General features: G+C 40.7%; 1 protein-coding gene across 6 annotated transcripts in view; it reads right to left on the minus strand.

Moving 5' to 3' along the window:
* Positions 1–20,535, minus strand: part of sned1 (sushi, nidogen and EGF-like domains 1) — a 376,981-nt gene that overhangs the window by 275,882 nt on the left and 80,564 nt on the right. The window lies entirely within an intron of this gene.

Raw genomic sequence — 20,535 nt, forward strand, 5'->3', positions numbered from 1 at the left:
ACGCACAGTGAACATTGGTAAATCACACTGTCACACTGAGTGAACAATGTTAAATCACAGGGTCAAGCACAGTGAACATTGTTAAATCAGTGTCACGCGCAGCGAACAATGTTAAATCACAAGGTCACACGGAGTGAACAATGTTAAATCACAAGGTCACACGGAGTGAACAATGTTAAATCACAGGGTCACGCACAGTGAACATTGTTAAATCACAAGGTCGTGCAGAGTGAACAATGTTAAATCACAGGGTTACGCACAGTGAACATTGTTAAATCACACTGTCACACTGAGTGAACAATGTTAAACCACAGGGTCATGTACAGTGAACAATGTTAAATCACAGGGTCACACTGAGTGAACAATGTTAAATCACAGGGTCATGCACAGTGAACAATGTTAAATCACACGGTCTCACGGAGTGAACGTTAAATCACAGGGTCACGCACAGTGAACAATGTTAAATCACACGGTCACACTGAGTGAACAACGTTAAATCACAGGGTCAGACACACTGAACAATGTTAAATCACAGAGTCACACTGAGTGAACAATGTTTAAATCACAGGGTCACACAGAGCGAACAATGTTAAATCACGAGGTCACAAACAGAAAAAATGTTAAATCGCAGGGTCACACTGAGTGAACAATGTTAAATCACAGGGCCATGCACAGTGAACAATGTTAAATCACAGGGTCACACACAATGAACAATGTAAAATCACAAGGTTACACACAGCGAACAATGTTAAATCGCAGGGTCACACTGAGTGAACAATGTTAAATCACAAGGTCACAAACAGAAAAAATGTTAAATCACAGGGTCGCGCAGAGTGAACAATGTTAAATCACAGGGTCACGCACAGTGAACAATGTTAAATCACACTGTCACACTGAGTGAACAATGTTAAATCACACTGTCACACACAATGAACAATGTTAAATCATAGGGTCATGCACAGTGAACAATGTTAAATCACAGGGTCACACTGAGTGAACAATGTTAAATCACAGGGTCACGCACAGTGAACAATGTTAAATCACACGGTCACACGGAGTGCACAATGTTAAATCACAGGGTCGCGCACAGTGAACATTGTTAAATCACAGTGTCACGCGCAGCGAACAATGTTAAATCACAAGGTTGTGCAGAGTGAACAATGTTAAATCACAGGGTCACGCACAGTGAACATTGGTAAATCACACTGTCACACTGAGTGAACAATGTTAAATCACAGGGTCGCGCACAGTGAACATTGTTAAATCACAGTGTCACGCGCAGCGAACAATGTTAAATCACAAGGTCGTGCAGAGTGAACAATGTTAAATCACAGGGTCACGCACAGTGAACAATGTTTAAATCACAGGGTCATGCACAGTGAACAATGTTAAATCACACGGTCTCACGGAGTGAACGTTAAATCACAGGGTCACGCACAGTGAACAATGTTAAATCACACGGTCACACTGAGTGAACAACGTTAAATCACAGGGTCAGACACACTGAACAATGTTAAATCACAGAGTCACACTGAGTGAACAATGTTTAAATCACAGGGTCACACAGAGCGAACAATGTTAAATCACGAGGTCACAAACAGAAAAAATGTTAAATCGCAGGGTCACACTGAGTGAACAATGTTAAATCACAGGGCCATGCACAGTGAACAATGTTAAATCACAGGGTCACACACAATGAACAATGTAAAATCACAAGGTTACACACAGCGAACAATGTTAAATCGCAGGGTCACACTGAGTGAACAATGTTAAATCACAAGGTCACAAACAGAAAAAATGTTAAATCACAGGGTCGCGCAGAGTGAACAATGTTAAATCACAGGGTCACGCACAGTGAACAATGTTAAATCACACTGTCACACTGAGTGAACAATGTTAAATCACACTGTCACACACAATGAACAATGTTAAATCATAGGGTCATGCACAGTGAACAATGTTAAATCACAGGGTCACACTGAGTGAACAATGTTAAATCACAGGGTCACGCACAGTGAACAATGTTAAATCACACGGTCACACGGAGTGCACAATGTTAAATCACAGGGTCGCGCACAGTGAACATTGTTAAATCACAGTGTCACGCGCAGCGAACAATGTTAAATCACAAGGTTGTGCAGAGTGAACAATGTTAAATCACAGGGTCACGCACAGTGAACATTGGTAAATCACACTGTCACACTGAGTGAACAATGTTAAATCACAGGGTCGCGCACAGTGAACATTGTTAAATCACAGTGTCACGCGCAGCGAACAATGTTAAATCACAAGGTCGTGCAGAGTGAACAATGTTAAATCACAGGGTCACGCACAGTGAACATTGGTAAATCACACTGTCACACTGAGTGAACAATGTTAGACCACAGGGTCATGCACAGTGAACAATGTTAAATCACAGGATCACACTGAGTGAACAATGTTAAATCACAGGGTCACGCAGAGTGAACAATGTTAAATCACAGGGTCACATACAGTGAACAATGTTAAATCACAGGGCCATGCAGAGTGAACAATGTTAAATCACAGGGTCACACAAAATGAACAATGTTAAATCACAAGGTCACACAGCGAACAATGTCATATCGCAGGGTCACACTGAGTGAACAATGTTAAATCACAGAATCACACTGAGGGAACAATGTTAAATCACAAGGACACACACAGTGAACAATGTTAAATCACAGGGTCACACACAATGAACAATGTTAAATCACAGGGTCACACAGTGAACAATGTTAAATCACAGGGTCACACAGAGCTAACAATGTTAAATCATAAGGTCACAAAAAGAAAAAATGTTAAATCGCAGGGTCACGCAGAGTGAACAATGTTAAATCCCAGGGTCACATACAGTGAACAATGTTAAATCAGAGGGCCATGCAGAGTGAACAATGTTAAATCACAGGGTCACACACAATGAACAATGTTAAATCACAAGGTCACACAGCGAACTATGTCATATCGCAGGGTCACACTGAGTGAACAATGTTAAATCACAGAATCACAATGAGTGAACAATGTTAAATCACAAGGACACACACAGTGAACAATGTTAAATCACAGGGTCACACACAGTGATCAATGTTAAATCAGAGTCACACTGAGTGTAAAATGTTAAATCACAGGGTCACACACAATGAACAATGTTAAATCACAGGGTCACACACAATGAACAATGTTAAATGACAGGGTCACACAGTGAACAATGTTAAATCACAGGGTCACACAGAGCTAAGAATGTTAAATCACAAGGTCACAAAAAGAAAAAATGTTAAATCGCAGGGTCACACTGAGTGAACAATGTTAAATCACAGGGTCACGTGCAGTGAACAATGTTAAATCACAAGGTCACACAGTGAACCATGTTAAATCACAGGGTCACACACAGTGAACAATGTTTAAATCACAGGGTCACACAGAGCGAACAATGTTAAATCACAAGGTCACGAAAAGAAAAAATGTTAAATCGCAGGGTCACACTGAGTGAACAATGTTAAATCACAGGGTCACGCGCAGTGAACAATGTTAAATCACAGGGTCACACACAATGAATAATGTTAAATCACAGGGTCACGCACAGTGAACATTGTTAAATCACACTGTCACACTGAGTGAACAATATTAAATCACACTGTCACACACAATGAACAAGCTTAAATCATAGGGTTATGCACAGTGAACAATGTTAAATCACAGGGTCACACTGTGTGAACAATGTTAAATCACAGGGTCACGCACAGTGAACAATGTTAAATCACACGGTCACACTGAGTGAACAATGTTAAATCACAGGGTCGCGCACAGTGAACATTGTTAAATCACAGTGTCACGCGCAGCGAACAATGTTAAATCACAAGGTCGTGCAGAGTGAACAATGTTAAATCACAGGGTCACGCAAAGTGAACATTGTTAAATCACACTGTCACACTGAGTGAACAATGTTCGACCACAGGGTCATGCACAGTGAACAATGTTAAATCACAGGGTCACACGGAGTGAACAATGTTAAATCACAGGGTCACGCACAGTGAACAATGTTAAATCACAGGGTCACATACAGTGAACAATGTTAAATCACAGGGCCACGCAGAGTGAACAATGTTAAATCACAGGGCCATGCAGAGTGAACAATGTTAAATCACAGGGCCATGCACAGTGAACAATGTTAAATCACAAGGTCACACACAGTGAACAATGTTAAATCACAGGGTCACACTGAGTGAACAATGTTAAATCACAGGGTCACGCACAGTGAACAATGTTAAATCATAGGGTCACATACAGTGAACAATGTTAAATCACAGGGCCATGCAGAGTGAACAATGTTAAATCACAGGGTCACACTGAGTGAACAATGTTAAATCACAGGGTCACGCACAGTGAACAATGTTAAATCACACGGTCAAACTGATTGAACAATGTTAGACCACAGGGTCACACTGAGTGAACAATGTTAAATCACAGGGTCACATACAGTGAACAATGTTAAATCACAGAGTCACACTGAGTGAACAATGTTAAATCACAAGGTCACACACAATGAACAATGTTAAATCGCAGGGTCACACTGAGTGAACAATGTTAAATCACAAGGTCACACAGTGAACAATGTTAAATCACAAGGTCACACACAGTGAACAATGTTAAATCACAGGGTCACACACAGTGATCAATGTTAAATCACAGAGTCACACTGAGTGAACAATGTTAAATCACAAGGTCACACTCAATGAACAATGTTAAATCACAGGGTCACACAGTGAATAATGTTAAATCACAGGGTCACACACAGTGAACATTGGTAAATCACACTGTCACACTGAGTGAACAATGTTAGACCACAGGGTCATGCACAGTGAACAATGTTAAATCACAGGGTCACGTAGAGTGAACAATGTTAAATCACAGGGTCACATACAGTGTACAATGTTAAATCACAGGGCCATGCAGAGTGAATAATGTTAAATCACAGGGTCACACACAATGAACAATGTTAAATCACAGGGTCACACACAGTGAACAATGTTAAATCACAGGGTCACACACAGTGATCAATGTCAAATCACAGAGTCACACTGAGTGAACAATGTTAAATCACAGGGTTACACACAATGAACAATGTTAAATCACAGGGTCACAAACAGAAAAAACGTTAAATTACAGGGTCACACACAATGAACAATGTTAAATCACAGGGTCACACACAATGAACATTGTTTAATCACAGGGTCACACAGTGAACAATGGTAAATCACAGGGTCACACTGAGTGAACAATGTTACATCACAGGGTCACATACAGTGAACAATGTTAAATCACAGAGTCACACTGAGTGAACAATGTTTAAATCACAGGGTCATGCACAGTGAACAATGTTAAATCACACGGTCTCACGGAGTGAACGTTAAATCACAGGGTCACGCACAGTGAACAATGTTAAATCACACGGTCACACTGAGTGAACAACGTTAAATCACAGGGTCAGACACACTGAACAATGTTAAATCACAGAGTCACACTGAGTGAACAATGTTTAAATCACAGGGTCACACAGAGCGAACAATGTTAAATCACGAGGTCACAAACAGAAAAAATGTTAAATCGCAGGGTCACACTGAGTGAACAATGTTAAATCACAGGGCCATGCACAGTGAACAATGTTAAATCACAGGGTCACACACAATGAACAATGTAAAATCACAAGGTTACACACAGCGAACAATGTTAAATCGCAGGGTCACACTGAGTGAACAATGTTAAATCACAAGGTCACAAACAGAAAAAATGTTAAATCACAGGGTCGCGCAGAGTGAACAATGTTAAATCACAGGGTCACGCACAGTGAACAATGTTAAATCACACTGTCACACTGAGTGAACAATGTTAAATCACACTGTCACACACAATGAACAATGTTAAATCATAGGGTCATGCACAGTGAACAATGTTAAATCACAGGGTCACACTGAGTGAACAATGTTAAATCACAGGGTCACGCACAGTGAACAATGTTAAATCACACGGTCACACGGAGTGCACAATGTTAAATCACAGGGTCGCGCACAGTGAACATTGTTAAATCACAGTGTCACGCGCAGCGAACAATGTTAAATCACAAGGTTGTGCAGAGTGAACAATGTTAAATCACAGGGTCACGCACAGTGAACATTGGTAAATCACACTGTCACACTGAGTGAACAATGTTAAATCACAGGGTCGCGCACAGTGAACATTGTTAAATCACAGTGTCACGCGCAGCGAACAATGTTAAATCACAAGGTCGTGCAGAGTGAACAATGTTAAATCACAGGGTCACGCACAGTGAACATTGGTAAATCACACTGTCACACTGAGTGAACAATGTTAGACCACAGGGTCATGCACAGTGAACAATGTTAAATCACAGGATCACACTGAGTGAACAATGTTAAATCACAGGGTCACGCAGAGTGAACAATGTTAAATCACAGGGTCACATACAGTGAACAATGTTAAATCACAGGGCCATGCAGAGTGAACAATGTTAAATCACAGGGTCACACAAAATGAACAATGTTAAATCACAAGGTCACACAGCGAACAATGTCATATCGCAGGGTCACACTGAGTGAACAATGTTAAATCACAGAATCACACTGAGGGAACAATGTTAAATCACAAGGACACACACAGTGAACAATGTTAAATCACAGGGTCACACACAATGAACAATGTTAAATCACAGGGTCACACAGTGAACAATGTTAAATCACAGGGTCACACAGAGCTAACAATGTTAAATCATAAGGTCACAAAAAGAAAAAATGTTAAATCGCAGGGTCACGCAGAGTGAACAATGTTAAATCCCAGGGTCACATACAGTGAACAATGTAAAATCAGAGGGCCATGCAGAGTGAACAATGTTAAATCACAGGGTCACACACAATGAACAATGTTAAATCACAAGGTCACACAGCGAACTATGTCATATCGCAGGGTCACACTGAGTGAACAATGTTAAATCACAGAATCACAATGAGTGAACAATGTTAAATCACAAGGACACACACAGTGAACAATGTTAAATCACAGGGTCACACACAGTGATCAATGTTAAATCAGAGTCACACTGAGTGTAAAATGTTAAATCACAGGGTCACACACAATGAACAATGTTAAATCACAGGGTCACACACAATGAACAATGTTAAATGACAGGGTCACACAGTGAACAATGTTAAATCACAGGGTCACACAGAGCTAAGAATGTTAAATCACAAGGTCACAAAAAGAAAAAATGTTAAATCGCAGGGTCACACTGAGTGAACAATGTTAAATCACAGGGTCACGTGCAGTGAACAATGTTAAATCACAAGGTCACACAGTGAACCATGTTAAATCACAGGGTCACACACAGTGAACAATGTTTAAATCACAGGGTCACACAGAGCGAACAATGTTAAATCACAAGGTCACGAAAAGAAAAAATGTTAAATCGCAGGGTCACACTGAGTGAACAATGTTAAATCACAGGGTCACGCGCAGTGAACAATGTTAAATCACAGGGTCACACACAATGAATAATGTTAAATCACAGGGTCACGCACAGTGAAAATTGTTAAATCACACTGTCACACTGAGTGAACAATATTAAATCACACTGTCACACACAATGAACAAGCTTAAATCATAGGGTTATGCACAGTGAACAATGTTAAATCACAGGGTCACACTGTGTGAACAATGTTAAATCACAGGGTCACGCACAGTGAACAATGTTAAATCACACGGTCACACTGAGTGAACAATGTTAAATCACAGGGTCGCGCACAGTGAACATTGTTAAATCACAGTGTCACGCGCAGCGAACAATGTTAAATCACAAGGTCGTGCAGAGTGAACAATGTTAAATCACAGGGTCACGCAAAGTGAACATTGTTAAATCACACTGTCACACTGAGTGAACAATGTTCGACCACAGGGTCATGCACAGTGAACAATGTTAAATCACAGGGTCACACGGAGTGAACAATGTTAAATCACAGGGTCACGCACAGTGAACAATGTTAAATCACAGGGTCACATACAGTGAACAATGTTAAATCACAGGGCCACGCAGAGTGAACAATGTTAAATCACAGGGCCATGCAGAGTGAACAATGTTAAATCACAGGGCCATGCACAGTGAACAATGTTAAATCACAAGGTCACACACAGTGAACAATGTTAAATCACAGGGTCACACTGAGTGAACAATGTTAAATCACAGGGTCACGCACAGTGAACAATGTTAAATCATAGGGTCACATACAGTGAACAATGTTAAATCACAGGGCCATGCAGAGTGAACAATGTTAAATCACAGGGTCACACTGAGTGAACAATGTTAAATCACAGGGTCACGCACAGTGAACAATGTTAAATCACACGGTCAAACTGATTGAACAATGTTAGACCACAGGGTCACACTGAGTGAACAATGTTAAATCACAAGGTCACACACAATGAACAATGTTAAATCGCAGGGTCACACTGAGTGAACAATGTTAAATCACAAGGTCACACAGTGAACAATGTTAAATCACAAGGTCACACACAGTGAACAATGTTAAATCACAGGGTCACACACAGTGATCAATGTTAAATCACAGAGTCACACTGAGTGAACAATGTTAAATCACAAGGTCACACTCAATGAACAATGTTAAATCACAGGGTCACACAGTGAATAATGTTAAATCACAGGGTCACACACAGTGAACATTGGTAAATCACACTGTCACACTGAGTGAACAATGTTAGACCACAGGGTCATGCACAGTGAACAATGTTAAATCACAGGGTCACGTAGAGTGAACAATGTTAAATCACAGGGTCACATACAGTGTACAATGTTAAATCACAGGGCCATGCAGAGTGAATAATGTTAAATCACAGGGTCACACACAATGAACAATGTTAAATCACAGGGTCACACTGAGTGAACAATGTTAAATCACAGGGTTACACACAATGAACAATGTTAAATCACAGGGTCACAAACAGAAAAAATGTTAAATTACAGGGTCACACACAATGAACAATGTTAAATCACAGGGTCACACACAATGAACATTGTTTAATCACAGGGTCACACAGTGAACAATGGTAAATCACAGGGTCACACTGAGTGAACAATGTTACATCACAGGGTCACATACAGTGAACAATGTTAAATCACAGAGTCACACTGAGTGAACAATGTTTAAATCACAGGGTCACACAGAGCTAACAATGTTAAATCACAAGGTCACAAACAGAAAAAATGTTAAATCACAGGGTCACGCGCAGTGAACAATGTTAAATTAGAAGGTCACACAGTGAACAATGTTGAATCACAGGGTCACAAACAGAAAAAATGTTAAATCACAGGTCACACACAATGAACAATGTTAAATCACAGGGTCACACAGTGAACAATGTTAAATCACAGGGTCGCGCACAGTGAACATTGTTAAATCACAGTGTCACGCGCAGCGAACAATGTTAAATCACAAGGTCGTGCAGAGTGAACAACGTAAATCACAGGGTCACGCACAGTGAACATTGTTAAATCACACTGTCACACTGAGTGAACAATGTTAGACCACAGGGTCATGCACAGTGAACAATGTTAAATCACAGGGTCACACAGAGTGAACAATGTTAAATCACAGGGTTACACACAATGAACAATGTTAAATCACAGGGTCACAAACAGAAAAAATGTTAAATCACAGGGTCACACACAATGAACAATGTTAAATCACAGGGTCACACACAATGAACATTGTTAAATCACAGGGTCACACAGTGAACAATGGTAAATCACAGGGTCACACTGAGTGAACAATGTTAAATCACAGAGTCACACTGAGTGAACAATGTTTAAATCACAGGGTCACACAGAGCTAACAATGTTAAATCACAAGGTCACAAACAGAAAAAATGTTCAATCGCAGGGTCACAATGAGTGAACAATGTTAAATCACAGGGTCACGCGCAGTGAACAATGTTAAATCACAACGTCACACAGTGAACAATGTTAAATCACAGGGTCACAAACAGAAAAAATGTTAAATCACAGGGTCAAAAACAGAAAAAATGTTAAATCACAGGGTCACACGCAATGAACAATGTTAAATCACAGGGTCACACAGTGAACAATGTTAAATCACAGTGTCACGCGCAGCGAACAATGTTAAATCACAAGGTCGTGCAGAGTGAACAATGTTAAATCACAGGGTCACGCACAGTGAACATTGTTAAATCACACTGTCACACTGAGTGAACAATGTTAGACCACAGGGTCATGCACAGTGAACAATGTTAAATCACAGGGTCACACTGAGTGAACAATGTTAAATCACAGGGTCACGCAGAGTGAACAATGTTAAATCACAGGGCCATGCAGAGTGAACAATGTTAAATCACAGGGCCATGCACAGTGAACAATGTTAAATCACAGGGTCACACTGAGTGAACAATGTTAAATCACAAGGTCACACACAGTGAACAATGTTAAATCACAGGGTCACATAAAGTGAACAATGTTAAATCACAGGGCCATGCAGAGTGAACAATGTTAAATCACAGGGCCATGCACAGTGAACAATGTTAAATCACAGGGTCACACTGAGTGAACAATGTGAAATGACAAGGTCACACACAGTGAACAATGTTAAATCACAGGGTCACACTGAGTGAACAATGTTAAATCACAGGGTCACGCACAGTGCACAATGTTAAATCATAGGGTCACATACAGTGAACAATGTTAAATCACAGGGCCATGCAGAGTGAACAATGTTGAATCACAGGGTCACACTGAGTGAACAATGTTAAATCACAGGGTCACACACAGTGAACAATGTTAAATCACAGGCTCACACCCAGTGAACAATGTTAAATCACAGGGTCACACACAGTGAACAATGTTAAATCACAGGGTCACACACAGTGAACAATGTTAAATCGCAGGGTCACACTGAGTGAACAATGTTAAATCACATGGTTACACACAGTGAACAATGTTAAATCACAGGCTCACACACAATGAACAATGTTAAATCGCAGGGTCACACTGAGTGAACAATGTTGAATCACAGGGTCACACACAATGAACAATGTTAAATCACAGGGTCACACACAATGAACAATGTTAAATCACAGGGTCACACACAGTGAACAATGTTATTTCACAGGGCTATGCAGAGTGAACAATGTTAAATCGCAGGGTCACACTGAGTGAACAATGTAAAATCACAGCGTCACACAGAGTCAACAATGTTAAATCACAGGCTCACACACAGTGAACAATGTTAAATCGCAGGGTCACACTGAGTCAACAATGTTAAGTCGCAGGGTCACACATAGTGAACAATGTTAAATCTCAGGGTCACACAGAGCGAACAATGTTAAATCACAGGGTCACACACAATGAACAATGTTAAATCACAGGCTCACACACAGTGAACAATGTTAAATCACAGAGTCACACTGAGTGAACAATGTTAAATCACAGGGTCACACACAGTGAACAATGTTAAATCGCAGGGTCACACTGAGTGAACAATGTTAAATCGCAGGGTCACACTGAGTGATCAATGTTAAATCACAGGGTCACACACAATGAACAATGTTAAATCACAGGGTCACACACAATGAACAATGTTAAATCACAGGGTCACACACAGTGAACAATGTTAATTCACAGGGCTATGCAGAGTGAACAATGTTAAATCGCAGGGTCACACTGAGAGAACAATGTTAAATCACAGCGTCACACAGAGCGAACAATGTTAAATTACAGGCTCACACACAGTGAACAATGTTAAATCGCAGGGTCACGCACAGTGAACAATGTTAAATCACAGGGTCACACACAGTGAACAATGTTAAATCACAGGGTCACACACAGTGAACAATGTTAAATCACAGGGTCACACACAGTGAACAATGTTAAATCACAGGGTCACACACAGTGAACATTGTTAAATCACAGGGTCACACACAGTGAACAATGTTAAATCACAGAGTCACACTGAGTGAACAATGTTAAATCACAGAGTCACACTGAGTGAACAATGTTAAATCACAGGATCACACACAGTGAACAATGTTAAATCGCAGGGTCACACAGAGCGAACAATGTTAAATCACAGAGTCACACACAATGAACATTGTTAAATCACAGAGTCACACTGAGAGAACAATGTGAAATCACAGAGTCACACTGAGTGAACAATGTTAAATCACAGGGTCACACACAATGAACAATGTTAAATCACAGGGTCACACTGAGTGAACAATGTTAAATCACAGGGTCACACACAATGAACAATGCTAAATCACAGGGTCACACACAATGAACATTGTTAAATCACAGGGTCACACACAGTGAACAATGTTAAATCACAGGGTCACACACAGTGAACAATGTTAAATCACAGGGTCACACTGAGTGAACAATGTTAAATTGCAGGGTCACACACAATGAACAATGTTAAATCGCAGGGTCACACTGAGTGAACAATGTTAAATCACAGGGTCACACACAGTGAACAATGTTAAATCACAGGGTCACACACAGTGAACAATGTTAAATCACAGGGTCACACACAGTGAACAATGTTAAATCACAGGGTCACACTGAGTGAACAATGTTATATCACAGAGTCACACTGAGTGAACAAAGTTAAATCACAGGGTCACACACACTGAACAATTTTAAATCACAGGGTCACACACAATGAACAATGTTAAATCACAGGGCCATGAACAGTGAACAATGTTAAATCACAGGGTCAGACACACTGAACAATGTTAAATCACAGGGCCATGCACAGTGAACAATGTTAAATCACAAGGTCACAAGCAGAAAAAATGTTAAATCGCAGGGTCACACTGAGTGAACAATGTTAAATCACAGGGTCAAACTGAGTGAACAATGTTAAATCACAGGGTCACACCCAGTGAACAATGTTAAATCACAGGCTCACACCCAGTGAACAATGTTAAATCACAGGGTCACACACAGTGAACAATGTTAAATCACAGGGTCACACACAGTGAACAATGTTAAATCGCAGGGTCACACTGAGTGAACAATGTTAAATCACATGGTTACACACAGTGTACAATGTTAAATCACAGGCTCACACACAATGAACAATGTTAAATCGCAGGGTCACACTGAGTGAACAATGTTAAATCACAGGGTCACACACAGTGAACAATGTTAATTCACAGGGCTATGCAGAGTGAACAATGTTAAATCACAGCGTCACACAGAGCGAACAATGTTAAATCACAGGCTCACACACAGTGAACAATGTTAAATCGCAGGGTCACACTGAGTGAACCATGTTAAGTCGCAGGGTCACACATAGTGAACAATGTTAAATCACAGGGTCACACATAGCGAACAATGTTAAATCACAGGGTCACACACAGTGAACAATGTTAAATCGCAGGGTCACACTGAGAGAACAATGTTAAATCACAGAGTCACACTGAGTGAACAATGTTAAATCACAGAGTCACACACAATGAACATTGTTAAATCACAGAGTCACACTGAGAGAACAATGTGAAATCACAGAGTCACACTGAGTGAACAATGTTAAATCACAGGGTCACACACAATGAACAATGCTAAATCACAGGGTCACACACAATGAACATTGTTAAATCACAGGGTCACACACAGTGAACAATGTTAAATCACAGGGTCACACACAGTGAACAATGTTAAATCACAGGGTCACACTGAGTGAACAATGTTAAATTGCAGGGTCACACACAATGAACAAAGTTAAATGACAGGGTCACACACAGTGAACAATGTTAAATCACAGGGTCACACACAGTGAACAATGTTAAATCACAGGGTCACACACAATGAACAATGTTAAATCACAGGGCCATGCACAGTGAACAATGTTAAATCACAGGGTCAGACACACTGAACAATGTTAAATCACAGGGCCATGCACAGTGAACAATGTTAAATCACAAGGTCACAAACAGAAAAAATGTTAAATCGCAGGGTCACACTGAGTGAACAATGTTAAATCACAGGGTCACACTGAGTGAACAATGTTAAATCACAGGGTCACACCCAGTGAACAATGTTAAATCACAGGCTCACACCCAGTGAACAATGTTAAATCACAGGATCACACTGAGTGAACAATGTTAAATCGCAGAGTCACATTGAGTGAACAATGTTAAATCACATGGTTACACACAGTGTACAATGTTAAATCACAGGCTCACACACAATGAACAATGTTAAATCGCAGGGTCACACTGAGTGAACAATGTTAAATCACAGGGTCACACACAGTGAACAATGTTAATTCACAGGGCTATGCAGAGTGAACAATGTTAAATCACAGCGTCACACAGAGCGAACAATGTTAAATCACAGGCTCACACACAGTGAACAATGTTAAATCGCAGGGTCACACTGAGTGAACAATGTTAAGTCGCAGGGTCACACATAGTGAACAATGTTAAATCACAGGGTCACACATAGCGAACAATGTTAAATCACAGGGTCACACACAATGAACAATGTTAAATCGCAGGGTCACACTGAGAGAACAATGTTAAATCACAGGGTCACACACAATGAACAATGTTAAATCACAGAGTCACACTGAGTGAACAATGTTAAATCACAGGGTCACACACAGTGAACAATGTTAAATCACAGGGTCACACTGAGAGAACAATGTTAAATCAAAGGGTCACACAGAGAGAACAATGTTAAATCACAGAGTCACAGTGAGTGAACAATGTTAAATCACAGGGTCACATACAGTGAACAACGTTAAATCACAGGGCCATGCACAGTGAACAATGTTAAATCACAGGGTCAGACACACTGAACAATGTTAAATCACAGGGCCATGCACAGTTAACAATGTTAAATCACAAGGTCACAAACAGAAAAAATGTTAAATCGCAGGGTCACACTGAGTGAACAATGTTAAATCACAGGGTCACGCGCAGAGTGAACAATGTTAAATCACAGGGTCACGCACAGTGAACATTGTTATATCACACTGTCCAACTGAGTAAACAATGTTAAATCACAGGGTCACACACAGTGAACAATGTTAAATCACAGGCTCACACACAGTGAACAATGTTAAATCACAGGGTCACACTGAGTGAACAATGTTAAATCACAGGGTCACACACAGTGAACAATGTTAAATCACAGGCTCACACACAGTGAACAATGTTAAATCACAGGGTCACACACAGTGAACAATGTTAAATCACAGGATCACACACAGTGAACAATGTTAAATCACAGGGTCACACTGAGTGAACAATGTTAAATCACATGGTTACACACAGTGAACAATGTTAAATCACAGGCTCACACACAATGAACAATGTTAAATCGCAGGGTCACACTGAGTGAACAATGTTAAATCACAGGGTCACACACAATGAACAATGTTAAATCACAGGGTCACACACAATGAACAATGTTAAATCACAGGCTCACACACAGTGAACAATGTTAAATCGCAGGGTCACACTGAGTGAACAATGTTAAGTCGCAGGGTCACACATAGTGAACAATGTTAAATCACAGGGTCACACAGAGCGAACAATGTTAAATCACAGGCTCACACACAATGAACAATGTTAAATCACAGGGTCACACTGAGTGAACAATGTTAAATCACAGGGTCACACACAGTGAACAATGTTAAATCACAGAGTCACACTGAGTGAACAAAGTTAAATCACAGGGTCACACAAAGTGAACAATGTTAAATCACAGGGTCACACACAGTGAACAATGTTAAATCACAGGGTCACACACAGTGAACAATGTTAAATCACAGGGTCACACACAGTGAACAATGTTAAATCACAGGGTCACACTGAGTGAACAATGTTAAATCGCAGGGTCACACACAATGAACAATGTTAAATCGCAGGGTCACACTGAGTGAACAATGTTAAATCACAGGGTCACACACAGTGAACAATGTTAAATCACAGGGTCACACACAGTGAACAATGTTAAATCACAGAGTCACACTGAGAGAACAATGTTAAATCACAGAGTCACACTGAGAGAACAATGTTAAATCACAGAGTCACACTGAGTGAACAATGTTAAATCACAGAGTCACACTGAGAGAACAATGTTAAATCACAGAGTCACACTGAGAGAACAATGTTAAATCACAGGGTCACACAGAGCGAACAATGTTAAATCACAGGGCCATGCAGAGTGAACAATGTTAAATCGCAGGGTCACACTGAGTGAACAATGTTAAGTCACAGGGTCACACACAATGAACAATGCTAAATCGCAGGGTCACACTGAGTGAACAATGTTAAATCACAGGGTCACACGGAGTGAACAATGTTAAATCACAGGGTCATACTGAGTGAACAATGTTAAATCACAGGGTCACACACAATGAACAATGTTTAATCACAGGGTCACACTGAGTGAACAATGTTAAATCACAGGGTCACACTGAGTGAACAATGTTAAATCACAGGGTCATACACAATGAACAAAGTTCAATCACAGGGTCACACACAATGAACAATGTTAAATCACAGGGTCAGACACAGTGAACAATGTTAAATCACAGGGTCACACACAATGAACAATGCTAAATCACAGCGTCACACACAATGAACATTGTTAAATCACAGGGTCACACACAGTGAAAAATGTTAAATCACAGGGTCACACACAATGAACAATGTTAAATCACAGGGTCACACTGAGTGAACAATGTTAAATCACAGGGTCACACTGAGTGAACAATGTTAAATCACAGGGTCACACACAATGAACAATGTTAAATCACTGGGTCAGACACAGTGAACAATGTTAAATCACAGGGTCATACACAATGAACAATGCTAAATCACAGGGTCACACACAATGAACATTGTTAAATCACAGGGTCACACACAGTGAAAAATGTTAAATCACAGGGTCACACTGAGTGAACAATGTTAAATCGCAGGGTCACACACAATGAACAATGCTAAATCGCAGGGTCACACTGAGTGAACAATGTTAAATCACAGGGTCACACACAATGAACATTGTTAAACCACAGGGTAACACACAGTGAACAATGTTAAATTGTTTGCTGCAGAGCTGGGCCGAAAAACGGCAGATGGAGTTTAACCCTGATAAGTGCAAGGCAATTCATTTTGGTTGGACAAATTTGAATGCGGATTACAGGGTCAATGGCAGGGTTTTGAGGAATGTGGAGGAACAGAGAGATCTTGGGGTTCATGTCCACAGATCTCTAAAGGTTGCCACTCAAGTGGATAGAGTCGTGAAGAAGGCTTATAGTACGATAGCGTTTATTAACAGGGGGCTTGAGTTTAAGAGCCGCAGGGTTGTGCTGCTACTGTACTGGACCCTGGTGAGACCACATTTGGAGTATTGTGTGCAGTTCTGGTCACCTCATTATAGGAAGGATGTGGAAGCATAGGAAAGGGTGCAAAGGAGATTTACCAGGATGCTGCCTGGATTGGAGGGTAGGTCTTATTAGGAAACGTTGAGAGAGCTAGGGCTTTTCTCATTGGAGCGAAGGAGGATGTGAGGTGACTTAATAGAGGTTTATAAGTTGATAAGAGGGATAGATAGAGTGGACGTTCATTACTATTTCCTCGGGTGGATGTAGCTGTTACAAGGGGGCATGGCTATAAGGTTCGGGGTGGGAGATATAGGATGGATTTCCGAGGTAGGTTCTTTACTCAGGGAGTGGTTAGGGTGTGGAATGGACTGCCTGCTGTGATAGTGGAGTCGGACACTTTAGTGACTTTCAAGCGGTTATTGGATAGGGACATGGAGCACACCAGAATGACAGGGAGTGGGATAGCTTGATCTTGGTTTCGGACAAAGCTCAGCAAAACATTGAGGGCCGAAGGGCCTGTTCTGGGCTGTGCTGGTCTATGTTCATAAATCACAGGCTTACGCACAGTGAACAATGTTAAATCACAGTGTCACGCACAGTGAACAATGTTAAGTCACAGGGTCACACACAGTGAACCATGTTAAATCACAGGGTCACACACAGTGAACAATGTTAAATCACAGGGTCACACACAGTGAACAATGTTAAATCACAGGGTCACACTGAGTGAACAATGTTAAATCACAGGGTCACACACAATGAACAATGCTAAATCGCAGGGTCACACTGAGTGAACAAAGTTAAATCACAGGGTCACACACAATGAACAATGCTAAATCGCAGGGTCACACTGAGTGAACAATGTTAAATCACAGGGTCACACACAGTAACAATGTTAAATCACAGGGTCACACACAGTGAACAATGTTAAATCACAGGGTCACACATAGTGAACAATGTTAAATCACAGGGTCACACATAGTGAACATTGTTAAATCTCAGGGTCACGCGCGGTGAAACATTGTTACAGTGTAACGGAACAATGTTAAATCACAGCGTCACACTGAGTCAACAAAGTTAAATCACAGGGTCATGCACAGTGAACAGTGTTAAATCACAGGGTCATTGCTTCTTGGCCTTTTGGCTAAGATGAGCGTGGGATCAGTTGTCATGCCTGGATCAGGTATGTCTCTCTTGTGGAGACCATGAATTGGATTCAATTTGAATTGGTTTTTGGAGCAGGCAAAGAGCTGGATTAGGGGTTCACCCCAGTCTACACTCTGAACTCTGGCTTTGTAACTCTGATAAAGTAATGGATTTTTTAAGAAAATCACAGGGTCACACACAGTGAATAAAGTTAAATCACAGGGTCACGCACAGTGAACAAAGTTAAATCACAGGGTCACACACAGTGAACAATGTTAAATCACAGGGTCACGCACAGCGAACAAAGTTAAATCACAGGGTCACGCACAGTGAACAAAGTTAAATCACAGGGTCACACACAGTGAATAATGTTAAATCACAGGGTCACGCACAGTGAACAATGTTAAATCACAGGGTCACACACAGTGAATAATGTTAAATCACAGGGTCACTTACAGTGAATAATGTTAAATCACAGGGTCACACACAGTGAACAATGTTAAATCACAGGGTCACGCACAGTGAATAATGTTAAATCACAGGGTCACGCACAGTGAACAATGTTAAATCACAGGGTCACACACAGTGAACCATGTTAAATCACAGGGTCATACACAGTGAACCATGTTAAATCACAGGGTCACGCACAGTGAACAAAGTTAAATCACAGGGTCACACACAGTGAACCATGTTAAATCACAGGGTCACGCACAGTGAACAAAGTTAAATCACAGGGTCACACACAGTGAATAATGTTAAATCACAGGGTCACACACAGTGAACAATGTTAAATCACAGGGTCACACACAGTGAATAATGTTAAATCACAGGGTCACATACAGTGAATAATGTTAAATCACAGGGTCACACACAGTGAACAAAGTTAAATCACAGGGTCACACACAGTGAATAATGTTAAATCACAGGGTCACACACAGTGAACAATGTTAAATCACAGGGTCACACACAGTGAACAAAGTTAAATCACAGGGTCACACAGTCAACAATGTTAAATCACAGGGGCTCACACACACAGTGAACAATGTTAAATCACAGGGTCACACAGAGTGAACAAAGTTAAATCACAGGGTCACACACAGTGAACCATGTTAAATCACAGGGTCACACACAGTGAACAATGTTAAATCACAGGGTCACGCACAGTGAACAAAGTTAAATCACAGGGTCACACACAGTGAACCATGTTAAATCACAGGGTCACGCACAGTGAACAAAGTTAAATCACAGGGTCACACACAGTGAATAATGTTAAATCACAGGGTCACGCACAGTGAACAATGTTAAATCACAGGGTCACACACAGTGAATAATGTTAAATCACAGGGTCACATACAGTGAATAATGTTAAATCACAGGGTCACACACAGTGAACAAAGTTAAATCACAGGGTCACACACAGTGAATAATGTTAAATCACAGGGTCACACACAGTGAACAATGTTAAATCACAGGGTCACACACAGTGACCAAAGTTAAATCACAGGGTCACACAGTCAACAATGTTAAATCACAGGGGCTCACACACACAGTGAACAATGTTAAATCACAGGGTCACACAGAGTGAACAAAGTTAAATCACAGGGTCACACACAGTGAACCATGTTAAATCACAGGGTCACACACAGTGAACAATGTTAAATCACAGGGTCACGCACAGTGAACAAAGTTAAATCACAGGGTCACACACAGTGAACCATGTTAAATCACAGGGTCACGCACAGTGAACAAAGTTAAATCACAGGGTCACACACAGTGAATAATGTTAAATCACAGGGTCACGCACAGTGAACAATGTTAAATCACAGGGTCACACACAGTGAATAATGTTAAATCACAGGGTCACATACAGTGAATAATGTTAAATCACAGGGTCACACACAGTGAACAAAGTTAAATCACAGGGTCACACACAGTGAAT

This window comes from Scyliorhinus torazame, chromosome 14 (genome assembly GCF_047496885.1).
Source record: "Scyliorhinus torazame isolate Kashiwa2021f chromosome 14, sScyTor2.1, whole genome shotgun sequence".
Taxonomy (NCBI): domain Eukaryota; kingdom Metazoa; phylum Chordata; class Chondrichthyes; order Carcharhiniformes; family Scyliorhinidae; genus Scyliorhinus; species Scyliorhinus torazame.